Genomic DNA, 22,373 nt, shown 5'->3' with positions numbered 1-22,373 from the left:
GTGTGTTTTTGTGTGTGCGCGCGTGTGTCCTTGCGCTGTGCGCCCCGATCTGCTGCTCCCCCCGCAACCCAACCCACCGCATCAGGCAGCTCTTGGTGGAAATAGACGGGGGGGGGAGAAGGGAGGGGGGTCAGATTTAAAACACGGAGGACGCTGGAAACGAGGAGAAGGCAGCACGAGAGAGGAAGGGAGACGAACGAGGAGAATTTGGGGAGAATGGACGGGAGGGGGAGAGAACGAGGCCCGGTCTCCGAGAAGATTGCGGGGAGCCCCGACCCGCCGACGCGGCCCATTGGGCAGCCCTGAACAGCGCCCCAGAGGAGAGAAAGGGGGACGGGACGGCCTCCGGGCGCCCCTCGATCTTTCCTCGCGGGAAATCCGACGGCCCTTCGCTGCAGAAAGTCCGTTTTGCGTAAGGTGGGGAGACGGACGCGCGAAGGAAGCCATCTTGCCTCGCCCTGGGCTCCCTCGGAAGGATCTCGGGGGTCTCCTTTGCTCGCTAGAGGAGTCTCGGGGGGCGCGAGGTGGTGGTCGCTCTCTGGGCTGGTGGGGGTTGGATGCAGGGGCCACCATTAGATGCCTTCCCGGTGGTGTGTGCAAAAAGCCAGAGGTTTGTGTGCTGGGAAAAGCCAGAGCAGCGCGTCTCCTATTATTTTCCTGCCCAGGCAAATGCGCCATGGCGAGGTCGCCTTTGCGTCTTGAGAATCCTTTATATATATATGCGTCTTTTTAGAAACGAAGGAGTCGAGGGGTTGTTCTTGTTCCTTGCAAATTTCCGCAGGTAGGTATGCGTCCGATTTATTGTCTCTTCGCCTTCCTCCCCTGACCCTCCAAATACTATTCTCTGCACTCCGACCTGTTTTTCCATCCCTCATATTCGTCCCGCCACCCGCACCTCCGATTATACACCACCAACAATGTCTTATTATTTAATAAGTTCTCCTTTGGGTATCGGCCGTGGTGCTAAAACGCCCCGTCTAGCTGCAATTTCACTGTGCGCGGACAAACCACGCCGCCTCCCTCACTGACTCGCATCTTTTTTAATTCTATGCTGAGGATTGGTTCCATTCTACAGATGAGCAACTGAGGATGACTGGCTAGCTTTCTGCCAAAGAGGGGGCTTGAAGGGAGTTTTCCTAAAATTGCCCCCTCCATTTCCCGTCTGTTCCCCTTTCCCAACATCCCTTACATGGCAATGTTAATAAAAAATGCGCGTTGCATTAGCTTCCGTGGCCCCACGACTGGTTATTATTTCCATTAATTCAGGGGTGTCAAACTCAAATTCATCGGGGGCCGCATCAGCAGTTTGGTCACCCTCAAAGGGCCGGTTGTATCGGCCTAAAATATTTGAGCAGGCTGAGACCCCCGAAGTTGATGGGCTTTGACATTTAAATGGGGTGTGTGTGGCATGTGATAAATTATGTGAGGTTCGAGCTGGTCTTTGACCAGTAATAAATTATGATGATGATCATGATGTGAGGTGGGGCCTACCTGCCCCCCCCTCAATATTTTATTCAGGCTGACACCCCTGTTATGAGAGATTACTAAAGTCTGCCCCTGTGGTGATGTATCATAACATTGTGCAGGCCCAGTCTGAGGGCATCTTTACTGGACTGCGTCTTGTGGCTGGGGCTTGTCTGCGCCTTCTCTTCCTTCTCCGCCTGTTGCTGCCTCCTCCCTGTGCCAGGCGCTGGCGGGGGGGGGGGGGGGAGATGTGCCGGTTGCACCCCAGTTTCTGACAGGGGCCAATGCTGCTTGTTCCTCCCTCTGCTTTTCAACACTGCAATATATTGCTACCGTATCACAACATCACTATCACAATGTCGAAAAGTTGGTATCGTCTGTTTTTAGGGGCTGAGGGGCTTACTCAGTACGGACAGGGGCACTCCTAGGAATTTATTGGATTTCAAATCCCTGGATTTCAAATCCCATTGGGGGGGGGCAGGGGCGGACTTTGGTAATATGGCACCCACCCTGAGTGAGGACAAAATTTGGTGCCCCCCCTAATAGAATAAATAGGCATCGTTATCTTGTGCTCCCTTGGCTCGGGGCAGGTGAGGCGCCCGCACGGCCCCAAATCTGGTGATGGTGGAGGAAGCACATTTCCACAACGGGCCGAGCTGCCCCTGTGGATCCTGCTGCCTGAGGCAGCCGCCTCCCCTTGCCCTCCGTGGCAAGCCGAGGCTGAGGGGGACGTTGCTGGCACGTTGTTTCCCATGCCGCGCGTCCGCGCCGCGCTCCCGCCTACATCTCTGCTCGCTCCCTCCCGTCCTCCGCGCCTCGCCTGCCAGACTCGCATCCCTGCCCGGTGGCGGCGGTGGCGCAGCGGCTGCCGGGGTGCGCGGAGGAGCGTCCGGCCGGGCAGCTCTGCTCCGTTTGCTGCTGCTGCTCACGCTGGGCGCCTCCTGGGCAGCAGGCCCGCTGGACCGGAGCGGCCACCAGAGACACGGCAGCTCGCGGGACGAGGCGGGCGGCCTGTGGGGTCGCGCCGGCGGGGGACCTCCGGAGGCAGCCTCTCTGCTCACCACCTCCTTCGTGCTGAAAGGTGACGCGGTGCACAACCAGGCGATGGTGCACTGGATGGGCGAGAACAGCAGCGAGAACGGCGGCTACACGGGCCACATGATGAGGTCTGGCGGGCCGGATTCGGCCCGCGGGCCTTGTGTTTGACACCCGTGCATTAATTGATGCCACAATTGATGCGCTCTGCAGGTTAACTTGAAACAAGACCCCGGATCATCTGCCCCGAGGACCTTACAATCTGAACAATCACCATGAAAGACGGGGTGACTTTTGGGGGGGGGTCTGCTTTCAGCGCCTTTGCACCTTTTAGCTTGTGGAGGCTACAAGGTGCAAAGAGAAGCTGCTCATTTTTGGGGTGCCGGTTTGGATGTGGGGAGCCAGGCGTTGAACCTCTGCCCGGGCAGCCGCGGCGCGCTCCCCGGTCAAAACTGCGCGCGCTCGCCCCCGCCATTTCTGCCGGTTTAACGTGAAGCTGGAAGAGAAGCGGGCGGGGTAAACGTCGAGCAAAGAGCAGCATTGTTTTCGGGTGGCGAAGCCACGAGGCTTGCTAAGCGCACTGTCGGATGATCGGGTTCCCAAGAGTCCCATTTTTAGCCCGGAATGCGGCATCGTGAGAGCGCAGCATAGCGAGCAGAAGAGGAACCATTTTGAAACCAAACGTCCCCTTTTCGTTGTCGTTGCTTAGCGTAGATTTTACATATGGGGGTTTCAAGCGAGGGAGAGAGGAAGAAGGCCGGTTTTCAGTCGCGAAAACAGCCCTTCGGAGACATCCCGGGTCAAAACGCAGGGGTGGGTTCAGACGCGCTTAGAGCAGCACGCCGTGGGAAGCCTTTCCAAACAACCAGCGATTGCAGAGGCTGTCCTGCAAATGTGGCTTTTTAAGTCTGGGTTCACCCCCCGACTACTCCAGATCTCCATTTCTTAGGCTGGTCTTGGAAACGTGCTTAGGGAGGAAGCCCCATGGAAGCCGACGAGATTTACTTCGGCGTAAGCCCGTTTACCCTTGCGCTGCTTTTATTTGGAATGTGTCGCTTTGGAAAGGAAGCGCGCGTGGGAAGCCCTTTAAAATCGAGCTTTTACAAGTTGCTCTTCCCATGCAAAAGGAGGATCTATTTGAGCTTCTGGAAAAGACAGAAAGCGGGTCGCGCGTAACAGTCCCCGCTGCGCATTCTTCCAAAGGTTTCAGCTGTCCCCTGTAGCGCGAAGGGGCTGCGACCGCTGGGTGCGCACTTATTAAAACCAAATTAATGTCATTTGTTTTCACTCGTGTTCTGCTTCCGTTGCCAAACCAAGCTGGCTTTTAGCACAGAGTGCGCGCACCCCTAAAAAGGGCCCTGCGAAGTGTAGTTCGCGCCGCGCTACAACTCCCAGCGCCCTCGGCGCACTACAGCTCCCAGGATTCTTCGATACGGGAGGGGACGTGCTTTGAGTGTCGGGGGTGCAAACAGCTTGAACGGGAGTTAGCAAGCGGCCCCACTTTACCCCTCCTGCAACAGCCACCCCAGCAAGGAACCTGGAGTCGCACCCCGGCCCGTGGGGTGGGGCGTGGCGAGGTTATTTTCCAGCAGCGGAGGCTCGGCCGGGCTGCCTTCTGCAAGGAAACAAAAGAGGCACGTATGGCGTAATGGAAAAATACATGGGGGGGGGGTGGAGAGAGGGTTGTACCATCGCGGCTCGACGGGAGGGAGGGAAGGGAGAGGCTGGCAGAGCGCCTGCCGTCCAAGTTTCGAGGGGGAGGCCCGGCGAGGCGCGAGGAATGCGCTCATCTCTTTCCCTCCTCCCGCTGCTCAGCCCCCTGCAAGCGGCGTTCACAACTGCGCTGGGAGCGCGCGCGCGCGCGCACGAATAAATAGGTTCGGGGGCGGAGGTTGCAGCTGCTCTTGCTGGGAGCGCGCGCGCTCTGGCTTCGTGGAGGAATCCACACGCCGATTGTGCGGAGGGAAGATGCGCAGAGGGAGATTTGGAGCTAGCAATCCCCACCTTTCTGAGCACTTACGGGGTGGGGTGGGGGCAGGCAGGCAAGCACCCCAGAAATTGGGATCCAGATTTTCAGCCCTGATTCCTGGTGCAGGTGCCACTAGGGTGGTCCCGGTGGTTTGGAGACGCTCCGCTCTCAAATCATGCCATCTCGGTTGTCCCATCTGTAAAATGGGACGAAAAGAGAAGGCGACTTCACAGAGCTTTGGTGAGAAAGTGGGCATCTTGGGGAAGGGAGGAGCAGGAAGCCTCCCCCCTTTTTTTAATGGCCACGGGGTGGTAGATAGTATCATGAATTATTGGGGGGGGGGTGCTGTTGAGAGTCTTTCCTTCACCGGTTATTTCTGCACTGTTGAACGCAAGAGGTCCTTCCTGCCGGTGGAACGTCATTGTCAAGAGGCAGTCTACCAGCTTCGGCAGGTGGTGCCCGTCCAAATTCCCTGCTAGCGCTCTTCTGTTGCAAAGAGGATATGGGACCAGGGGGACCCCTGAGCTAGTCGAGCTGAGCTATGGGGAGGGGGAGAGTGCATTACCCCACATGTGACCAGGCACTTTCAATACACACAGATGTTGGCAACAAATGACAGGTGTGGGCGGGAGCACTTTCGGGGAGAGGCGGGGGAGGAAAATTTGGCTGAGACCAGAAGGGATATGGAAATCTGCGCGGGTGACTCACCTGCAGAACCTGGAAAATAATACTACAGCAGCAGGAAGGGCGGAGTGGCTCCCATTGTGCTTGGCTGAACTTCAGATTTCCCCTATCTGGAAATCTTTGCATTGTGTGTGTGTGTGTGTGTGTGTGCATGCTTGCGGGTTTCACTGCACAAAGCTTTAAAAATAACCAGAAGCTCACCAAATCGGGTGGTTTAACTTTGTCGTTACCTGCTTAGAAAAGAAACTATTATTATTATGTTGATTAAATTTATATACAACCCTATACTCGCAGGTATCATGTACATACAGAATAAAATCAAAATATAAAACTACAAAATCCATAATCAAAATAAAAACAGCAACACAATAACACCTCAATTTTATTTTATTTTAAGGGCATAGGATTTAGGGCTATAGGAGTTGGGGGGTATTTTTTGGGGTGGGTAAGGAGTACAAAAGAGGGACGCGGGTGGCGCTGTAGGTTAAACCTAGGACTTGCCGATCAGAAGGTTGGCTGTTCGAATCCCCACGAAAGCATGAAGTGCAAGTAGATAAATAGGTACCGCTCTGGTGGGAAGATAAACGGCGTCTCCGTGCGCTGCTCTGATTCGCCAGAAGCGGCTTAGTCATGCTGGCTTAGTCAAGCTGTACGCCGGCTCTCTCGGCCAATAAAGCGAGATGAGTTCCACAACCCCAGAGTTGTCCGTGACGACCTAATGGTCAGGGGTCCCTTTACCTTTACCTTTACGGAGTACAAAACCAGGAAGGGTGTTTTTTAGTCTCTCTGTCTTTCTCCACCCTCTTCAAATGATTTGGGGCGGGCAGAGATTGGGAGAAAGGCGAGAGCGGGGGCCGAAAGTCCCCAGTGGAAACTAGAGGTGGGGGGGGGGACAGAGGGTGCCCCCCTTATTCCTGGGGAACAGCCCTCTCAGCATCCTTCCTGGGCATCTCAGGGCAGGGCTGCAAATCCATCTACTGTGGAATCCTTGTCTACTGCCAGTCAGAGTGGACAAAATTAGGACTTAGATAGACCTGGGGGGTTGATGTTTCTTAGTGGGCAGAGAAATGATCCCAGGACAAAAATCATGGGGTAACGTTGGTGGCATCAGCAGAACGACTTCTCTGCTACCCTTCCCTATTTTGCTTCCTCCCTTCTTCTCGCCGGCTTAAATTTAGATTGTAAGCTCCTCCGGGTGGGGACCTTTCTGTTCCCCTTTTGCTCACAACGCTCCGCAGGCGCCAGATAAAACCCAGCGTTTCCCCAAAGCCTGTGAGGCCTTCCGCTTGTGGGGCTGATATAAATATCCTCTCTGTAAGGCGCTCGGGGTTAAGCGGAGACAGAAGGAGATGGCACCACGAGATGCCAAGAAGACAAAGTGATGCGCTTATTGTGCACTGACGGTGCAAAACGGCCGGGGAGGTCGGATTGGGGTTGGAGGTTCTCTCCCCCCACTACTGAAGCCTTGCAGGGGCTTCTCCCCCCCTGTCCTCTTGACGGCTGGAGCCGTGGGGAAAGGTCAGTTTCCCTGACCTCCAGCCGATCTTGCAGCAACCCCACTGACCGGACAAAATCGGCCACAAGGGACGCTCTGTGACCTGCGGCGTCCAAGGCCTGTGGGAAGGAAGCAATTTTATGTGGACATAAATGGGCTGTTAAATCGAATGCCTGCTGCCTGCCTGCCTGCCTCTGCTGCGGGGCAGACTACGTATCCCAGCATGCTGTGCTTCCCCGTGAGTCATATGGCAGACCATTTTGAGAGGGCCCAGCCCCTGGGTTTCCATTTCATGCGCTCTGACCATAGCAATTGCCTGTGACAGAAGGCTGGCATGTTTTTTGTCTTTTCCAGTTGAAGCCCATCCCTGCATGGCTGCCTTCCTTTTGAGATCCTGATGCCTTGGATAGGGAAGCTTTTGAATGTTTAATGTTTGTTTTTGTTTTGATTTTTTTTATTCATTTTTCATTTTCGTTCATTACATACATCTCAAATTCTTAACATTTACTATATATTCCTCGCTCCCTTCCAAGGCTTCCCCCAACTTGTGTTTCCGGTTTGTTTTATATTTTCACCCGCTTTGCTATCTCTCAACAGAAAAAGATACTAACAACATCAAACCTTAAAAACATACAAATAAAATTAAATACATCATCGTATTTCACTATCTTCCAACCATTTTCTGATGCTGATAATGTGGATGTTTATTTAAATCCTGCCATCAAGTCTATTGCCTTTCTTTGTTTCTGCAAATATAATACGAATGGTTCCCAATCTTTTTCAAAGTCTCTGTTGTCTTTTTCTCTTAGCCTTCCTGTCATTTTTGCCAGTTCTGCATAGTTCATCAACTTCTCTTGCCGTTGTTATTTAGTTGGTATTTCTCCAGTCTTCCAATTTTGTGCAATCAACGTTCTCGCTGCTGTAGTGGCAAACATAAATAAAGTCCTCATTTCTTTTGGTATGTCTTGACCTAAAATACCTAATGAAAAGGCTTCTGGTTTTTTTTTGCAAAAGTTATTTTTAACATTTTCTTCAATTCAATTTAACGTTTAATGTTTTATTATGTTTTAAATACAGTATATATTTTTATATGTTGGAAGCTGTCCAGAGTGGCTGGGGCAGCCCAGTCAGATGGACAAGGTGAAAATAAATTATTATTATTATTATTATTATTATTATTAGACAGCTGACACGGTTATCACTGCGGCTTCTTGAATTCCTGGGTTGCAGTTCTTCATGGCAAACAGGCTGCAGGCTGTGTTTGCTCTCTCCCTCTTTTTTAAATCTCAGCGCCCTCCCCTTTTAAAATATAATAATTTTTCCCTCTTGAAATATACCCAAGGCTTGGCAGAATTTGGAGTTTACCGGTTTGCCGGCAAAAGGCAGCTGACCCGATTGCCCTTTTTGCTGGACCAAAGATGCAATCTGGGCTTTTTGTGGAGCGCTCTGTCCCTCTTGTAAAACTTGGCCTCTCCTGCCTCAGCCCCCCCAATGCTGTCATTTGACCTACTTTGTGTCTCCCTTCTCATGGTTCCTCGCTTGACGTGAAAGAGGCAGCGTGACCCATTGGAGGAGGGCTGCCCCCCAGCTTGCTTGCGGGGGAATGTGGCCTTAGAACTTATTTGTGGCTTTCGAGAATTGTTCTCCAGCTTGAATCCCAAGTTGATGAGCAGCGGTTTTGGAAATATCTGACACACAAACGGAAAACCTGTGTTGGTTTTACCGTTGGCTCTTTGGTTTGGAGAAGGGGCTGAGAAGCCCCCGCTCCCAGAACTACATGCCCCAGGATTCCTGGGGAGACGGGAGGCGTGTCCACCCCCTCACAGTGCAGTAACAGAATCACAGAACTGTAGGGTTGGAAGAGACCCTGGGGGTCATCCAGACCGACCCACTTCAAGGCAGTCCTAAACATCTGCTCCAGTGGTACCGCTTCCTGGGGGGGGGATTACTTGGGGGGCTCTAAGAAGCAAGAGGGCAGCAGGGGGGCATTAGGTGCAAATGATTCTCAGACTTTTAAAAACGGGATCACGTTCATCAGGTACACTGAATTGATTGAATTAAATTGTTTTAGATGGGTTTCGAATAAGGAAGAACTTTCTGACCGTAAGAGTTGTTTGTCAGTGGACTCCCTCAGAAGGTGCTGGACTCTCCTTCCTTGGAGGGTTCTAATACAGAAGTTCATAGAATCATAGAGTTGGAAGAGACCGCAAGGGCCATCGAGTCCAACCCCCTGCCAAGCAGGAAACACCATCAGAGCACTCCTGACATATGGTTGTCAAGCCTCTGCTTAAAGACCTCCACAGAAGGAGACTCCACCACACTCCTTGGCAGCAAATTCCACTGTCGAACAGCTCTTACTGTCAGGAAGTTCTTCCTAATGTTGAGGTGGAATCTTCTTTCTTGTAGTTTGCATCCATTGCTCTGTGTCCGCTTCTCTGGAGCAGCAGAAAACAACCTTTCTCCCTCCTCCATGTGACATCCTTTTATGTATTTGAACATGGCTATCATAGCGCTCCTTAACCTCCTCTTCTCCAGGCTAAACATGCCCAGCTCCCTTAGCCGTTCCTCATAAGGCATCGTTTCCAGGCCTTTGACCATTTTGGTTGCCCTCCTCTGGACACGTTCCAGTTTGTCAGTGTCCTTCTTGAACTGTGGTGCCCAGAACTGGACACAGTACTCCAGGTGAGGTCTGACCAGAGCAGAATACAGTGGCACTATTACTTCCCTTGATCTAGACGCTATACTCCTGTTGATGCAGCCCAGCATTGCATTGGCTTTTTTAGCTGCAGGGGGTTGGAGGGCCCTCTGTCATAAAATCATAGAGGGGACCCCAAAGGCCATCTAGTCCAACCCCCTGCAATGCAGGAATCTCAGCTGAAGCATCCATGACAGATGGCCACTGAACCTCTGCTTAAAAACCTCCAAGGAGGGATAACCCACAACCTCCTGAGGGAGACCGTTCCACAGCCAAACAGCTCTGTTCAAAAAGTCCTTCCTGATGTTGAGTCGGAAGCTCCTTTCTTGTGACTTGAAGCCATGGGTTCGAGTCCTACCCTCCAGAGCAGGAAGACAAGCTCGTTCCCATGGGGCAGCTGACTTCAGATATTTGAAGATGGCTATCCTATCATATAGGGACGTGGGTGGCACTGTGGGTAAAACCTCAGCGCCTAGGGCTTGCCGATCAAAAGGTCGGCGGTTCGAATCCCCGCGGCGGGGTGCGCTCCCGTCGTTCGGTCCCAGCGCCTGCCAACCTAGCAGTTCGAAAGCACCCCTAAGTGCAAGTAGATAAATAGGGACCGCTTACTAGCGGGAAGGTAAATGGCGTTCTGTGTGCGGCTCTGGCTCGCCAGAGCAGCGATGTCACGCTGGCCACATGACCCGGAAGTGTCTTCGGACAGCGCTGGCCCCTGGCCTCTTAAGTGAGATGGGCGCACAACCCTAGAGTCTGTCAAGACTGGCCCGTACAGGCAGGGGTACCTTTACCTTTTATCCTATCATATAGGGACGCGGGTGGCGCTGTAGGTAAAACCTCAGCGCCTAGGACTTGCCGATCGCATGGTCGGCGGTTCGAATCCCCGCGGTGGGGTGCGCTCCCGTCGTTCGGTCCCAGTGCCTGCCAACCTAGCAGTTCGAAAGCACCCCCGGGTGCAAGTAGATAAATAGGGACCGCTTACTAGCGGGAAGGTAAATGGCGTTTCCGTGTGTGGCTCTGGCTCGCCAGAGCAGCGATGTCACGCTGGCCATGTGAACTGGAAGTGTCTCCGGACAGCTCTGGCCCCCGGCCTCTTGAGTGAGATGGGCGCACAACCCTAGAGTCTGTCAAGACTGGCCCGTACGGGCAGGGGTACCTTTACCTTTACCTTTTATCCTATCATATAGGGACGCGGGTGGCACTGTGGGTAAAACCTCAGCGCCTAGGACTTGCCGATCGCATGGTCGGCGGTTCGAATCCCTGCGGCGGGGTGAGCTCCCGTTGTTCAGTCCCAGCGCCTGCCAACCTAGCAGTTCGAAAGCACCCCCGGGTGCAAGTAGATAAATAGGTACCGCTTTATAGCGGGAAGGTAAACGGTGTTTCTGTGTGCTGCTCTGGTGCCGGTTCGCCAGAGCAGCTTCGTCACGCTGGCCACGTGACCCAGAAGTGTCTTCGGACAGCGCTGGCTCCCGGCCTATAGAGTGAGATGAGCGCACAACCCTAGAGTCTGGCAAGACTGGCCCGTACGGGCAGGGGTACCTTTACCTTTACCTATCCTATCATATCTGCCAGGGATTCCTGTGTTTCTGGGGGTTGGACTAGATGCCCCTGGTGGTCCCAACCCTGGAATCCTAGATGCTGGAGTACAGAAGCCCTTGGCTGGACCCAGCTTCTTGCGTCAAGGGCTGCTCTGGTGACAGCTGTGCCCAGGCCCTTGAAGACCTCGGGTGAGTGGCATCTGGACGGTTCTTTGGGCGGGGGCCTTTGGCAAAGAGCAGCCTCCGTCATGCACCGAGGCATAAGCTTGCGTCTATTTATACGCTGCAAAGTAATTGCTGGTGCTTTCCAGTCCTTAATCCGCCTTGTGCAACTGGCTTCCTCCCTGCCGAGAGAGGGAGAGCGGCTGCGTGTTCCCCGTCACACACTTTTGTCCTGCGTGCGCAGCCGACGGGGCTTGAGACACGTCGTCCCCGGAGAGATCTCTAGAACCGTCCCATTTATGGTGTGGCTTTGGAGTTAAACCCGGGGCAAGACACGCCCCGACTGGAAATCCAGGGATTCCCCAGAAAGGAGCAGGCCGTTCCTCATTCCTTAAAAGTGGGTCGCTCTGTTCTGCAGAAGAGTTCCCCTCGCATGTCCCTAAAATATCAGAAACTCTGGTCTGCGGAAACTCAGAGCTGCCGCAGTTTTGCAGAACGGCATCCCTGTAAAGGGATCTTTGTCCCAACAAGCTTTTCCACTGCCTTGGGTGTTTTATTCTGTATTAAGCCTACCGTTCCTGGTTTTTGGCACTAATTGTAGTTATTTTTATACACATCGTATTTATGCATACGCCTTGCGGAAGGCAATGAATAAAACTAAATGAATAAGCAAGGGGAGTCCAACATATTAGCTACATGCGAACGAATTGCACGTCGGCGCAAATTAAGAATGGATAAATATGAAGAAATCTGGAATGAATATTTAAGCGATAAGGCGGGTATTGGGGGGAGGAGAGAGAGGTGAGAAAATATTGTTAAAAGGATGCAGTCAGTGCATTTAAATCTGAATTGTCAAATTGTTGTTATTGTTATTATGGTTTTTGTTGTAGTGTCTTTTACGGTGGTTGTTTGTATCGGAAAAAAATGACTAAATAAATTTTTAAAAGCAAGGGGAGTCCAAGCTTGATTCATCCCAAATCCTAAAAATTGGAGAGTTGGAAGGGGCCCCTCAAAGCTCATCTAGTCCAGCCCCGCTGCAAGGCAGGGGTCGGACACTTCTGACGGTCTGTTGACCTCAGCTGTCATGCTGCTTGCCAGAGCTGGGCAGAGAGGGAGGGGGTTGCGTGTATAGAGACACAGGTTTAACACAACGCGAGGGCCAAGCTTTCAATTTATGTGTCACACTAAATGCTCTCGCTTCCCAGCGGCTAGAGGGAAGAACCTGAGAACATAAGAAGAGGCGGCTGGATCAGGGCAATGGCCCCATCTTGTACGGAATCCTGTTCCCGCAATGACCAACAAGGTGCCCATGTAATAAACGCAAATCTGCCCTTATTCCCTTATGGGGGACACAAGAGCCCTTATAGAGTCCTTTGCAGGTTCTCCATCGGTCGGAGAAAATAACAGAGGCCAGCCAGAGAATATTGAGAAGCAAAGCAGCTCGTAAGCCTGATCTTTATTGATCTGTTGCGACAGGGTGCTCCCCTCACACGCAGGAAAGGAGGAGGACCCAGAACCAAGGTGTGCCTGCCCTTATGTAGACATTTTAAATTCCCTGCCCTGGAGCTTGAGACCCCCCCCCCCGCCATACATCATACATACATCACAGAAGGGGTGTAGTCCAAGACCACCTCCCAGATACATCATACCTACATCACAGAAGAGGCGGTCTACAGCAGAAATTGAGTGCGTTGTTTATCTCGTCTGACAGGTTACCTATTAATGCTCACTTGATTGGGGAGCCTGGCCAGTCTTTTGTAATGACAAATACTTAGTTCCTGAGCCAGGTCACAGGCTCACCCTATTCAAACACAGACAGACATACCCTTAAGACAGGATTTGTGAAGGAAAAGACAATGGGGAGGCTTTTCCATTTCTCCTTTGACCTTGCAGAGAAAACATTTGGTCAGTTTGGGAATCAAAATGGTTCCAGGTCGGTCTTCCTGTGCTGATCTATGTATGTGCTTGGTTGGTACATTTATGAACATTTATTATATATCTAGGACTTTAAAATTCTTATCATTAACGCAGCGCCCCGGCCAGGAAGCTTGGCTCAGATTCTGAAGGCAGTGCGAGAGTGAGCAAGCTAGAACTGCAACAGAAAATTGCAGCACGGAATCAGACATCTTTCTGTAGGCTCCGTTCCCTTTCCCCACCCCTCTCTCCGCCCCTGCGGGGGTCAGGCGGCATCCTGGGGTCACGGAGCATACCTTCTTTTGCACTTCGGCAAACCTCTGGGTTTCGGGGTTGGGCTAGATGACCCGTGGTGTCCCTTCCAACTCTACAGTTCTGTGGTTCTACGATTGCCCTCTGCATAGTGAGCGCTGCCGTTTTGTGCCCAAAAGCAGCATGTGGAAGAAGCCAAGTTCGGCATTTCCGAGTCAGGGTGAAATCTAGCCTGAAACTCCAGAGTTAACTGAGCTAATTGCAGCAATGACCTGACTCCGAATAAGGCAGCGTTGGGGAAAAATTGGGGTGCAATGCCGAAATACCCTGTGCATTCAGCCTGGACAGCTAATGAAACCCAGACACCATTTATTTGTCAAACTGGGTGTTTATTTAGCATTGCAAACGTACTGCAATTTGCATGCAAAAGGTTTCAGGTTCAATCCCCAGCCTTTGCACCCTAGAACGCTGCTGCCAGCCAGTGTAGGCTCTATGGGCCAGTGGGTCTTCCCACCCATAATCCCCTCCCCACCTGCATGACATTGCACCCTGTAGCAATGGTGAAACTTGGCCACCTGATCTTTGGGTGCTCTCTGCAAGCAAGAGGGGCAGGCAAGGGGTTTTCCCAAGCAGGAACTGGCAGAGGATTGCCATAAAAGGTCCTGGTAGAGGCGAAGGGGCGGAGACAAGGGTGGCAGTGGGCGGGGCCTGGAGGGGAGTCCCTAAACCGGGCAGGCCTGCAAAGGGGGAGAGGCCTCTTGTCTGCAAGGAGGGAAGAGGGGGGCAGAGAGGGAGGGGCCTCCTTCCAGGACCACCGAAGCAGCATTCCCCAACCCGGCGCCCCCTGAATGGACTATGGTTTCCATTTACAACTTTTATCACCGACCACAGTGCGTTTTGCAAACCTCCAGGGACTCAACGTGCGATTCTCCTCCTGCCTGACGCAGACATGTTTCCTTTTCCAAAACCGATTATTTGCATTGTCGATACCGATGGCTTCTGATCTGATGTAAATCCCGACCCAGGGCTCCCTATTTATTTCCTGACACCGAGGGTCAAGAAGATGACGTAAACAACCTCTGAGCACTGCTGTGGTTACAGTTATGGTTTTATATTTTCCTTGGCTTGGGCGTCTTACTGGCTTCCCACTCTGGGATTCTCAAAAAGTAATAAACGTGCATATGTTAAAATGCATTGGGTTGTTGTTGTTTTTTAAACAAACCTTCTTTTGCCTAAATGCCAAACTCTGTGTGGGAACAGGCTACATGCACTCCTTGGAGGGAGGGCTAGAGGGGAGAGCACTCTGCATATGCTCAGAGGCACTGTTAAATGCCTTGCTGCACACCATTGCAGTGTTCAAACCTTGAAGCAATGAGTCTTTGCAGCAGCTCCCCCCCCCACTCCACTTCTCCTCCCATGGAGAGCAGGCCCCCTTGGGAGGAAGGGGGAGGATCAGTGCTGGGGGGCTGCCCCCTCACGCTCCTTTGTGCAGCCCCCAGGGAGCTCCGACTGGAAAACAAAAGGTGCTTTTGTGGGGCGTTTTACGGCCCAGCTGGTGACATTTTACCACCTCGGCTTTCACCCCCATTCAAAGGACACAGATGTGGAGGGGATTGGGGGGGGGGATTGGGGGGGGGATTGGGGGGGGGGCGCAAAGCCATTTAGCAGGAAGGCCCAGGGGTCTTTGTTGGCTGCCGTAAATCTAGCCCCTTTGCCCTGGTCCCCTTCCTTCTGCACCTCTGGGGTATCTTGGTGCCTGGCCCCCTCCTCCATATCCAACCCCCCCCCCAAATGCCTCTTTCCAGATTATTGGTTTCTTCGGCTGCCAACCAGATGCTACAACAAAGCTGCTTCTCTTATTTATGTCTCTCCAAGGAGCCGGTCGTCTTTCGCATTCAGAACCACGTCCAGATTTTCGGGGTGTCCTGGTTTTTTTACTTTTTGAAATAAGGCAACCCTAGATTCGGATAATAAAGGGTGCCTTTGCCCAAGGTCAACCAGTGGGCATCATTCCTCCCCCAAATTGGGCATCAGGAAGATCTGCCTCTCCAGTACAAATACAACACATGTGTCCATGTTCAAAAGCATTGCAGTCATGCATCCTTTATGCACCACCTCCGGCCAGAGAGGATTGCCACTTTCCACATGCTCAGATCATTGCTTCTTGGCGCCTGTCTAAGTGGCCCTTTCCTTTTGAAAAAGGAAAACACCTTGGGACAGGCGCCCTCTGCATATGCTCAGAAGACCAGCGTGCCATGTTTTGTCAAATGAAAAGCTGGGTTCTTTCTGTGCATAAAGAAACATGTAGCATTTACTCAGGCATTGTGGGAGGTCTGGCTGCCATTCCCCAAAGAACCACATCTATTGTGTGGTTATCGCTGTGTTCCATCGCTGGGAAAATGTGTCTCTGCACCCCATAAACTCCCAGACATGGGCCATGAGATGGAGCAACCTATTGGCTAGCGCTTGTGACGTCCTTCGTGATAAACCAACCACCCAGGGCCTGTTATTGTTTTTTTAATATACTTTTTAAAAAAAAGTTTATAAATATATTTTTTAAAATATCATTTACCACTCCAGCACAGATGCTAGCTAGAATATTACTCACTTTAAAGAAGACTTGGAAGCTCACATCTGTCTGTAAACACACATTGGTCCCCAAGCCAAACCGTGACTCACGGTGCAGAGGCGACATTCGAACCCAGCTCTCCCGCATGGATCAAAGCCTATCCTTTTATCCAGTAGAGCAAAAGCTGGTCACATCCCATCTACTGGATGCAAATGATTCATCTCGCTTCCTGGAGACCTGGGCGTGATGGCACTGGGCGCCCCCTGGTGGCCGTGGGTGGTGGCCCCCGTCTGCTGAAGCATCCTGCTCTAACCGAAGGCTTGCGCCGTTGGCTTGCGATGAATGGAGCGGGAGCGCCATCTGCTGGTCAATGTGGAAATCACACGGGCTGCTTTTCCCCAGCTCTCGCGCAACCAGTGGGGTTTGGGGTTTTATTTTTTGACAAGGAGAAATGAGCTTTTCGTGTCGTTTTGGTGCCTCTGAATGGGAAGAGAGAGCGATTGCCAATCCCCACTCTGGGAACTGTTGCTCTGTGAGGGGAATAGGGGTCTCTGAACTCTCAGTACCATTAGCAAACTAGAGTTCCCAGGGGTGGGGGGATGCTGTGACTATTCAAAGGAGCCCAATGCCCCGCTTGAAATGTATAGTGCACTCCTGTCTGGCTACGATCCTAAGCACACTTCCTCAAGAGGCAGTGTGGCGCAGTGGTTAGAGTGTCGGACTAGGACCTGGATTCAAATCCCCACTCAGCCTCATGAAACTCACAGGGTGACCTTGGGCGGAGAATCATGTAAGTCAACTCAATCTCCTTGGAGAAAGAGGTGGAATATAAATGAACCCCCCAAAATTGGAATCCCCTCCAGACAGATGCCAAAGTTTTGCACATGTTTTGTACCCCAAACCCCAGCTTAGCTGAGTAATTGATACTCAAACCAGGGGCCCCAGGTTGTTGTTGTTGCTTAGTCGTTTAGTCGTGTCCGCCTCTTTGTGACCCCCTGGACCAGAGCACGCCAGGCACTCCTGTCTTCCATTGCCTCCCGCAGTTTGTCAAACTCATGCTAGTAGCTTCAAGAACACTATCCAACCATCTCGTCCTCTGTGTCCCCTTCTCCTTGTGCCCTCCATCTTTCCCAACATCAGGGTCTTCTCCAGGGAGTCTTCTCTTCTCATGAGGTGGCCAAAGTATTGGAGCCTCAGCTTCAGGATCTGTCCTTCCAGTGAGCACTCAGGGCTGATTTCCTTCAGAACGGATAGGTTTGATCTTCTTGCAGTCCATGGGACTCTCAAGAGTCTCCTCCAGCACCAGAATTCAAAAGCGCCAATTCTTCGGCGATCAGCCTTCTTTATGGTCCAGCTCTCACTTCCATACATCACTACTGGGAAAACCATAGCTTTAACTATAAAAAAAGGTAAACGTATCCCTGCCCGTACGGGCCAGTCGTGTCTGACTCTAGGGTTGTGCGCCCATCTCACTTAAGAGGCCGGGGGCCAGCGCTGTCCGAAAACACTTCCGGATCATGTGTCCAGCGTGACAAGCCGCATTTGGCGAGCCAGCGCAGCACATGGAAACACCGTTTACCTTTCCGCTAGTAAGCGGTCCCTATTTATCTACTTGCACCCGGGGGTGCTTTTGAACTGCTAGGTTGGCAGGCGCTGGGACTGAGCAATGGGAGCGCACCCCGCCGCGGGGATTCAAACCGCCGACCTTTCGATCGGCAAGTCCTAGGCGCTGAGGTTTTACCCACAGCGCCACCCGTGTCCCTATATAGTTATAGCTTTAACTATACGGACCTTCAAATCAAACATTGGCCAAATTCCGGGGTTCGTATTTAATAAGGCTGATCTTAGTGCTTAAACTAACCCATGGGCTAGCAGTGAAAGCAACCAAACCAAACTGGAGGAGTCCTAATGGTTCAGCCTAAATGTCAGCTGGTTGCCTGGCTGTGTGTGTTTTGGAAAGTGATCTCTAGATAAAGTGGGCATTGCCAAAAAATGAATAAAAGCATGATTTTAAAAAAAAAAGATTTAAAAATGCGCACAAATTTTGAACAGGTTATGCACATATCTACGTAAAAGCTGGAGATGATGGTTCATATGCACAGATTCAAATTCAGAAATAATAATTGTAAGTCAAATAGATGGGGCACAATTCTGGTGAAGGCACAAATGTAGCTTGTTTTCCTGGCTAGGAGCTGCCTGTTGACAGCCATTAACTGTTCAGGGCAACTGGTCAGCCAAGATCAGAGTTTCATTGCTGATATTTAAAATTTAGCCAGAGGAGCGGGAGACTCAGGGCTGTGGGTTCGAGACCCACCTTGGGCAAAAGATTCCTGCATTGCAGGGGGTTGGATTGGGTCCCTTCCAACTTGACAATTCTATGATTCTAAGTAACCAACGTGGGACGCGGGTGGCATTGTGGGTTAAACCACAGAGCCTAGGACTTGCCGATCAGAAGGTCGGCAGTTCGAATCCCTGCGATGGGGTGAGCTCCTATTGCTCCTGCCAACCTAGCAGTTCGAAAGCACGTCAAAGTGCAAGTAGATAAATAGGTACCGCTCCGGCGGGAAGCTAAACGGCGTTTCCGTGCGCTGCTCTGGTTTGCCAGAAGCGGCTTAGTCCTGCTGGCCACATGGCCTGGAAGCTGTACGCCGGCTCCCTCAGCCAATAAAGCGAAATGAGCGCCGCAACCCTAGAGTCGGCCACGACTGGACCTAATTACCTTTAAAGTAACCAAACCACCTGGTTTAGACTGAAGCCAGATCATCTGAGGAGACCCGGCTGATCATTTCTACAGCCAACAGAACACCCCTTGGGTGGGTTCCAGATTACCTGTTTGTGGACCATTGGTCCTGCTTTGTTTGTGGGGAGCTTAGATAAGGTTGCATCAAAGCAAAAGTCAAATGAATTAATATGTTATCCAAGCTTTCCAGCAAGCTGACTCTTCATTTGATCACTTTCGTAGGAGGCTGAGTTTCATTTCTGATATCTAGAGCCCGATTCCAGCAATTCCCCATTTCCCCCTCTGCTTTTCAGACCAATCCTGCCAAGACGCTCATGACTACTGATGGACCAATGCTCTCAGTATCAGGGACGTCATGTGTTTGATGGACAGGAGGAGGATCTTACACGATATCTATAAGATCAAGTGCCGGATCAAGGGTCCAGATCAAGGGAAGTCATATTCCTGCTCTATTCTGCCTTGGTCTGACCCCGCTTGGAGTCCTGAGAACAGTTCTGGGCACCCCAACGGAAGAAGGAGATGGACAAGCAGAGGAGGGCAGCCAAGATGATGAAGGAAACCAAGCCTGATGAGGAACAGTTGAAGGAGTTGGGTATGTTTAGCCTGGAGAAGAGGAGACTGAGAGGAGATATTATAAAAGGTAAAGGGCCCCTGACTGTTAAGTCCAGTTGCAGATGACTCTGGGGTTGTGGCACTCATCTCACTTTACTGGCCGAGGGAGCCGGCGTTTGTTCACAGAAAGTTTTCCTGGGTCATGTGGCCAGCATGACTAAGCTGCTTCTGGCGAACCAGAGCAGCGCACGGAAATGCTGTTTACCTTCCCACCGGAGCGGTACCTATTTATCTCTTTGCACTTTGATGTGCTTTCGAACTGCTAGGTTGGCAGGAGCAGGGAGCTCACCCGTCACGGGGATTCGAACCGCCGACCTTCTGATCGGCAAGTCCTAGGCTCTGTGGTTTAGACCACAGTGCCGCCCGCATCCCTAGGAGATATGCTAGTCATCTTCAGATATCTCAAGCTTGTTTTCTCTCTGGAGGGTAGGACTCGAACCCAGGGCTTCAAGAAAGAAGATTCTGACTAGACATCAGGAAGAACTTTCCGGCAGTAATGCAGACAAGTGTCCTGCTTTACAGAGCACAGTCCTCTGTTTCACGGTGTCCTTGATTAGATGGGGTTGTGTGGCCCCAATTCAGCTTAAATTAAAAAAAATATCATTGTTAAAGGAGTCCTAATTAGGGGAACCTTGCCCACCCACCATGAAACAGACCTAGCAGTCACACAGAGATCACCTGGTCTTCCCCACAATGCCTTGCGTTTCTGTTTAAATCACAGCAATTCTTTCTAAATTAGCATATGCAGATTTAATACAAATCTGAACCAGTTTTGGTCGGTGTTCCCCTGAAGTTTCTTGTTTTCCCTGCTTTGGGTTAATCGCTCCCAGATTCCACGCAGATGCAGCCAAGTCCAGCGCCACCTAGTGACTCAAGCGCGGAATGACACTTATCCACCCATTGCCGGCGGTTGCTTAGCAACCTTAGCCCTTTACTGACAGTCATTTAGGCCGCCGTTTGCCAACCTGGTGCCTTCCTACAGATGCTTTGGACTACAACTCCCGTTAGCCCCAGCCAAGCTAGACCCGGGTGCCTTGCTTCTGAAGGCAGATTTAAATCTAATGAATTCACAGGGTGGGGAGCAATTTTTGGGGGGGGGGGTGATGAGAAGAAGCCATTTTTTTTTCTTCTGAGGGCCACTTTCCCTCATGGGCAAAAATACAGGGCGTACAGAGCAGAGCTGGTGAGGGTTTTCACCTGGTGAGAGTCGGAAGGGCCAGGTTGAGAGGCCTGGAGGGCCGCATTTGTCTCTTGGGGCCGAGATGCCCCACATTCCCCTTGCAGGAAAGCTGTCAGGGCTGCCTGCTGCCAGTGGGTGGTGCTGCAGCCTGCGATGGGCGAACCCAGAGCCAAAGGTGGGTGCAGGCACCCCGCTTCCACATTTGTGACACCCCATTTCTCTCTCTCTCTTTCTATCAGCCCTCCCCACCTCTCCCCCCTTGTTTGACAGGAAAGCGGCCTTCTCTCTTGCCAGAACTCTGAGCTTAGGGCCACATTTCCCCATTCCTCTTTCCATCGTTCCCTCGCATGACGTTTGCACGAGCGCCACAGATTGGCCGCCTCTGTCTTGGACGAGAGTCCTTCACCTTTGGGCCACAAGACATTGGCAGACTGTTGTTGTTTAGTCGTTTAGTCGTGTCCGCCTCTTCGTGACCCCCTGGACCAGAGCACGCCAGACACTCCTGTCTTCCACTGCCTCCTGCAGTTTGGTCAAACTCATGCTGGTAGCTTCGAGAACACTGTCCCACCATCTCGTCCTCTGCCGTCCCCTTCTCCTTGTGCCCTCCATCTTTCTCAGCATCAGGGTCTTTTCCAGGGAGTCTTCTCTTCTCAGGAGGTGGCCAAAGTATTGGAGCCTCAGCTTCAGGATCTGTCCTTCCAGTGAGCACTCAGGGCTGATTTCCTTCAGAATGGAGAGGTTTGATCTTCTTGCAGTCCATGGGACTCTCAAGAGTCTCCTCCAGTACCATAATTCAAAAGCATCCATTCTTCAGCGATCAGCCTTCTTGATGGTCCAGCTCTCACTTCCATACATCACTACTGGGAAAACCATGGCTTTAACTATACGGACCTTTGTTGGCAAGGTGATGTCTCTGCTTTTTAAGATGCTGTCTAGTTTTCCCAAGAAGCCAGTGGCAGACTACAACTCCCATTGTCCTCTTCTGGCATAGCCAAAAGTCAAGGGTGATGGGAGTTGTAGTCTGCCAATGTCTGGGCACTCAAGGCTGCTTTGGACTGTACAGGCATTCTCACAAATGCATATACCTCCAGTATACCTGAAGGAGCATCTCCACCCCCATCGTTCAGCCCGGACACTGAGGTCCAGGGCCAAGAGCCTTCTGGCAGTTCCCTCACTTCAAGAAGCCAAATTACAGGGAACCAGGCAGAGGGCCTTCTCGGTGGTGGCACCCACCCTGTGGAACACCCTCCCACCAGATGTCAAGGGAACAACAACTACCAGACTTTTAGAAGACATCTGAAGGCAGCCCTGTTTAGGGAAGCTTTTAATGTTTGATGCATTACTGTATTTTAATATTTTGTTGGAAGCCGCCCAGAGTGGCTAGGGAAACCCAGCTAGATTGGCAGGGTATAAATAAAGTATTATTATTATTATTATCCTTGCAGACAACACTGAGGTAGATGTTGCAGTGGTCTGACTCAGCGGAAGGCAGCTTCCTGTGTTCTGGAAAATTCTTGACACTGCTGACTCTGGGCATACTTGCACTGTTGTGGTTGGCATTTGTCTGTCTCGAGAGACAATGGAGTTTGCTTCCAGGGGTGAAGTCAAGTGACCTCCCTGGGGCGCAGGCCTGGGCAATGCGTCTGGAGATCCTGGGCCGACCAGAGGGCAAGACCCCCCTCTCAGCCTCCCTGATGGGGTCCAAAGGAAAGCAGAACAAGACATTTGGCACCTGCTTGGCTGCAGGTGTTGCCGGAAGGAGACGTACATGGTGCCATCCAACCGCCTTAGGGACTCCACTCTGGATTTCTGTAGGATTAACTCCCCGGCCTTTTCTTTCCTTGAATATATCTGACAACTGGGCTGTGGGTTAAACCACAGAGCCTGCTGATCAGAAGGTCGGCAGTTCGAATCCCCGCGACGGGGTGAGCTTCTGTTGTTCTGTCCCTGCTCCTGCCAACCTAGCAGTACGAAAGCACGTCAAAGTGCAAGTAGATAAATAGGTACCACTCCAGCAGGAAGGTAAACGGCGTTTCCGTGTGCTGTTCTGGTTCGCCAGAAGCGGCT

The 22,373-nt window shown here is 51.8% G+C and overlaps 1 long non-coding RNA gene across 1 annotated transcript; it reads left to right on the top strand.

Moving 5' to 3' along the window:
• Positions 1-287: 287 nt before the first annotated feature.
• LOC310678494 lies at positions 288-3,776 on the top strand. Its single transcript, XR_014511775.1, has 2 exons — positions 288-781; positions 2,713-3,776. It is a non-coding gene; the product is annotated as an uncharacterized lncRNA (long non-coding RNA).
• The last annotated feature ends 18,597 nt before the right edge of the window (positions 3,777-22,373 follow it).

This window comes from Podarcis tiliguerta, assembly GCF_965153285.1.
Source record: "Podarcis tiliguerta genome assembly, chromosome: 5".
In the NCBI taxonomy this organism is placed as follows: domain Eukaryota; kingdom Metazoa; phylum Chordata; class Lepidosauria; order Squamata; family Lacertidae; genus Podarcis; species Podarcis tiliguerta.
This window is presented reverse-complemented; position numbering and strand designations above follow the sequence as displayed.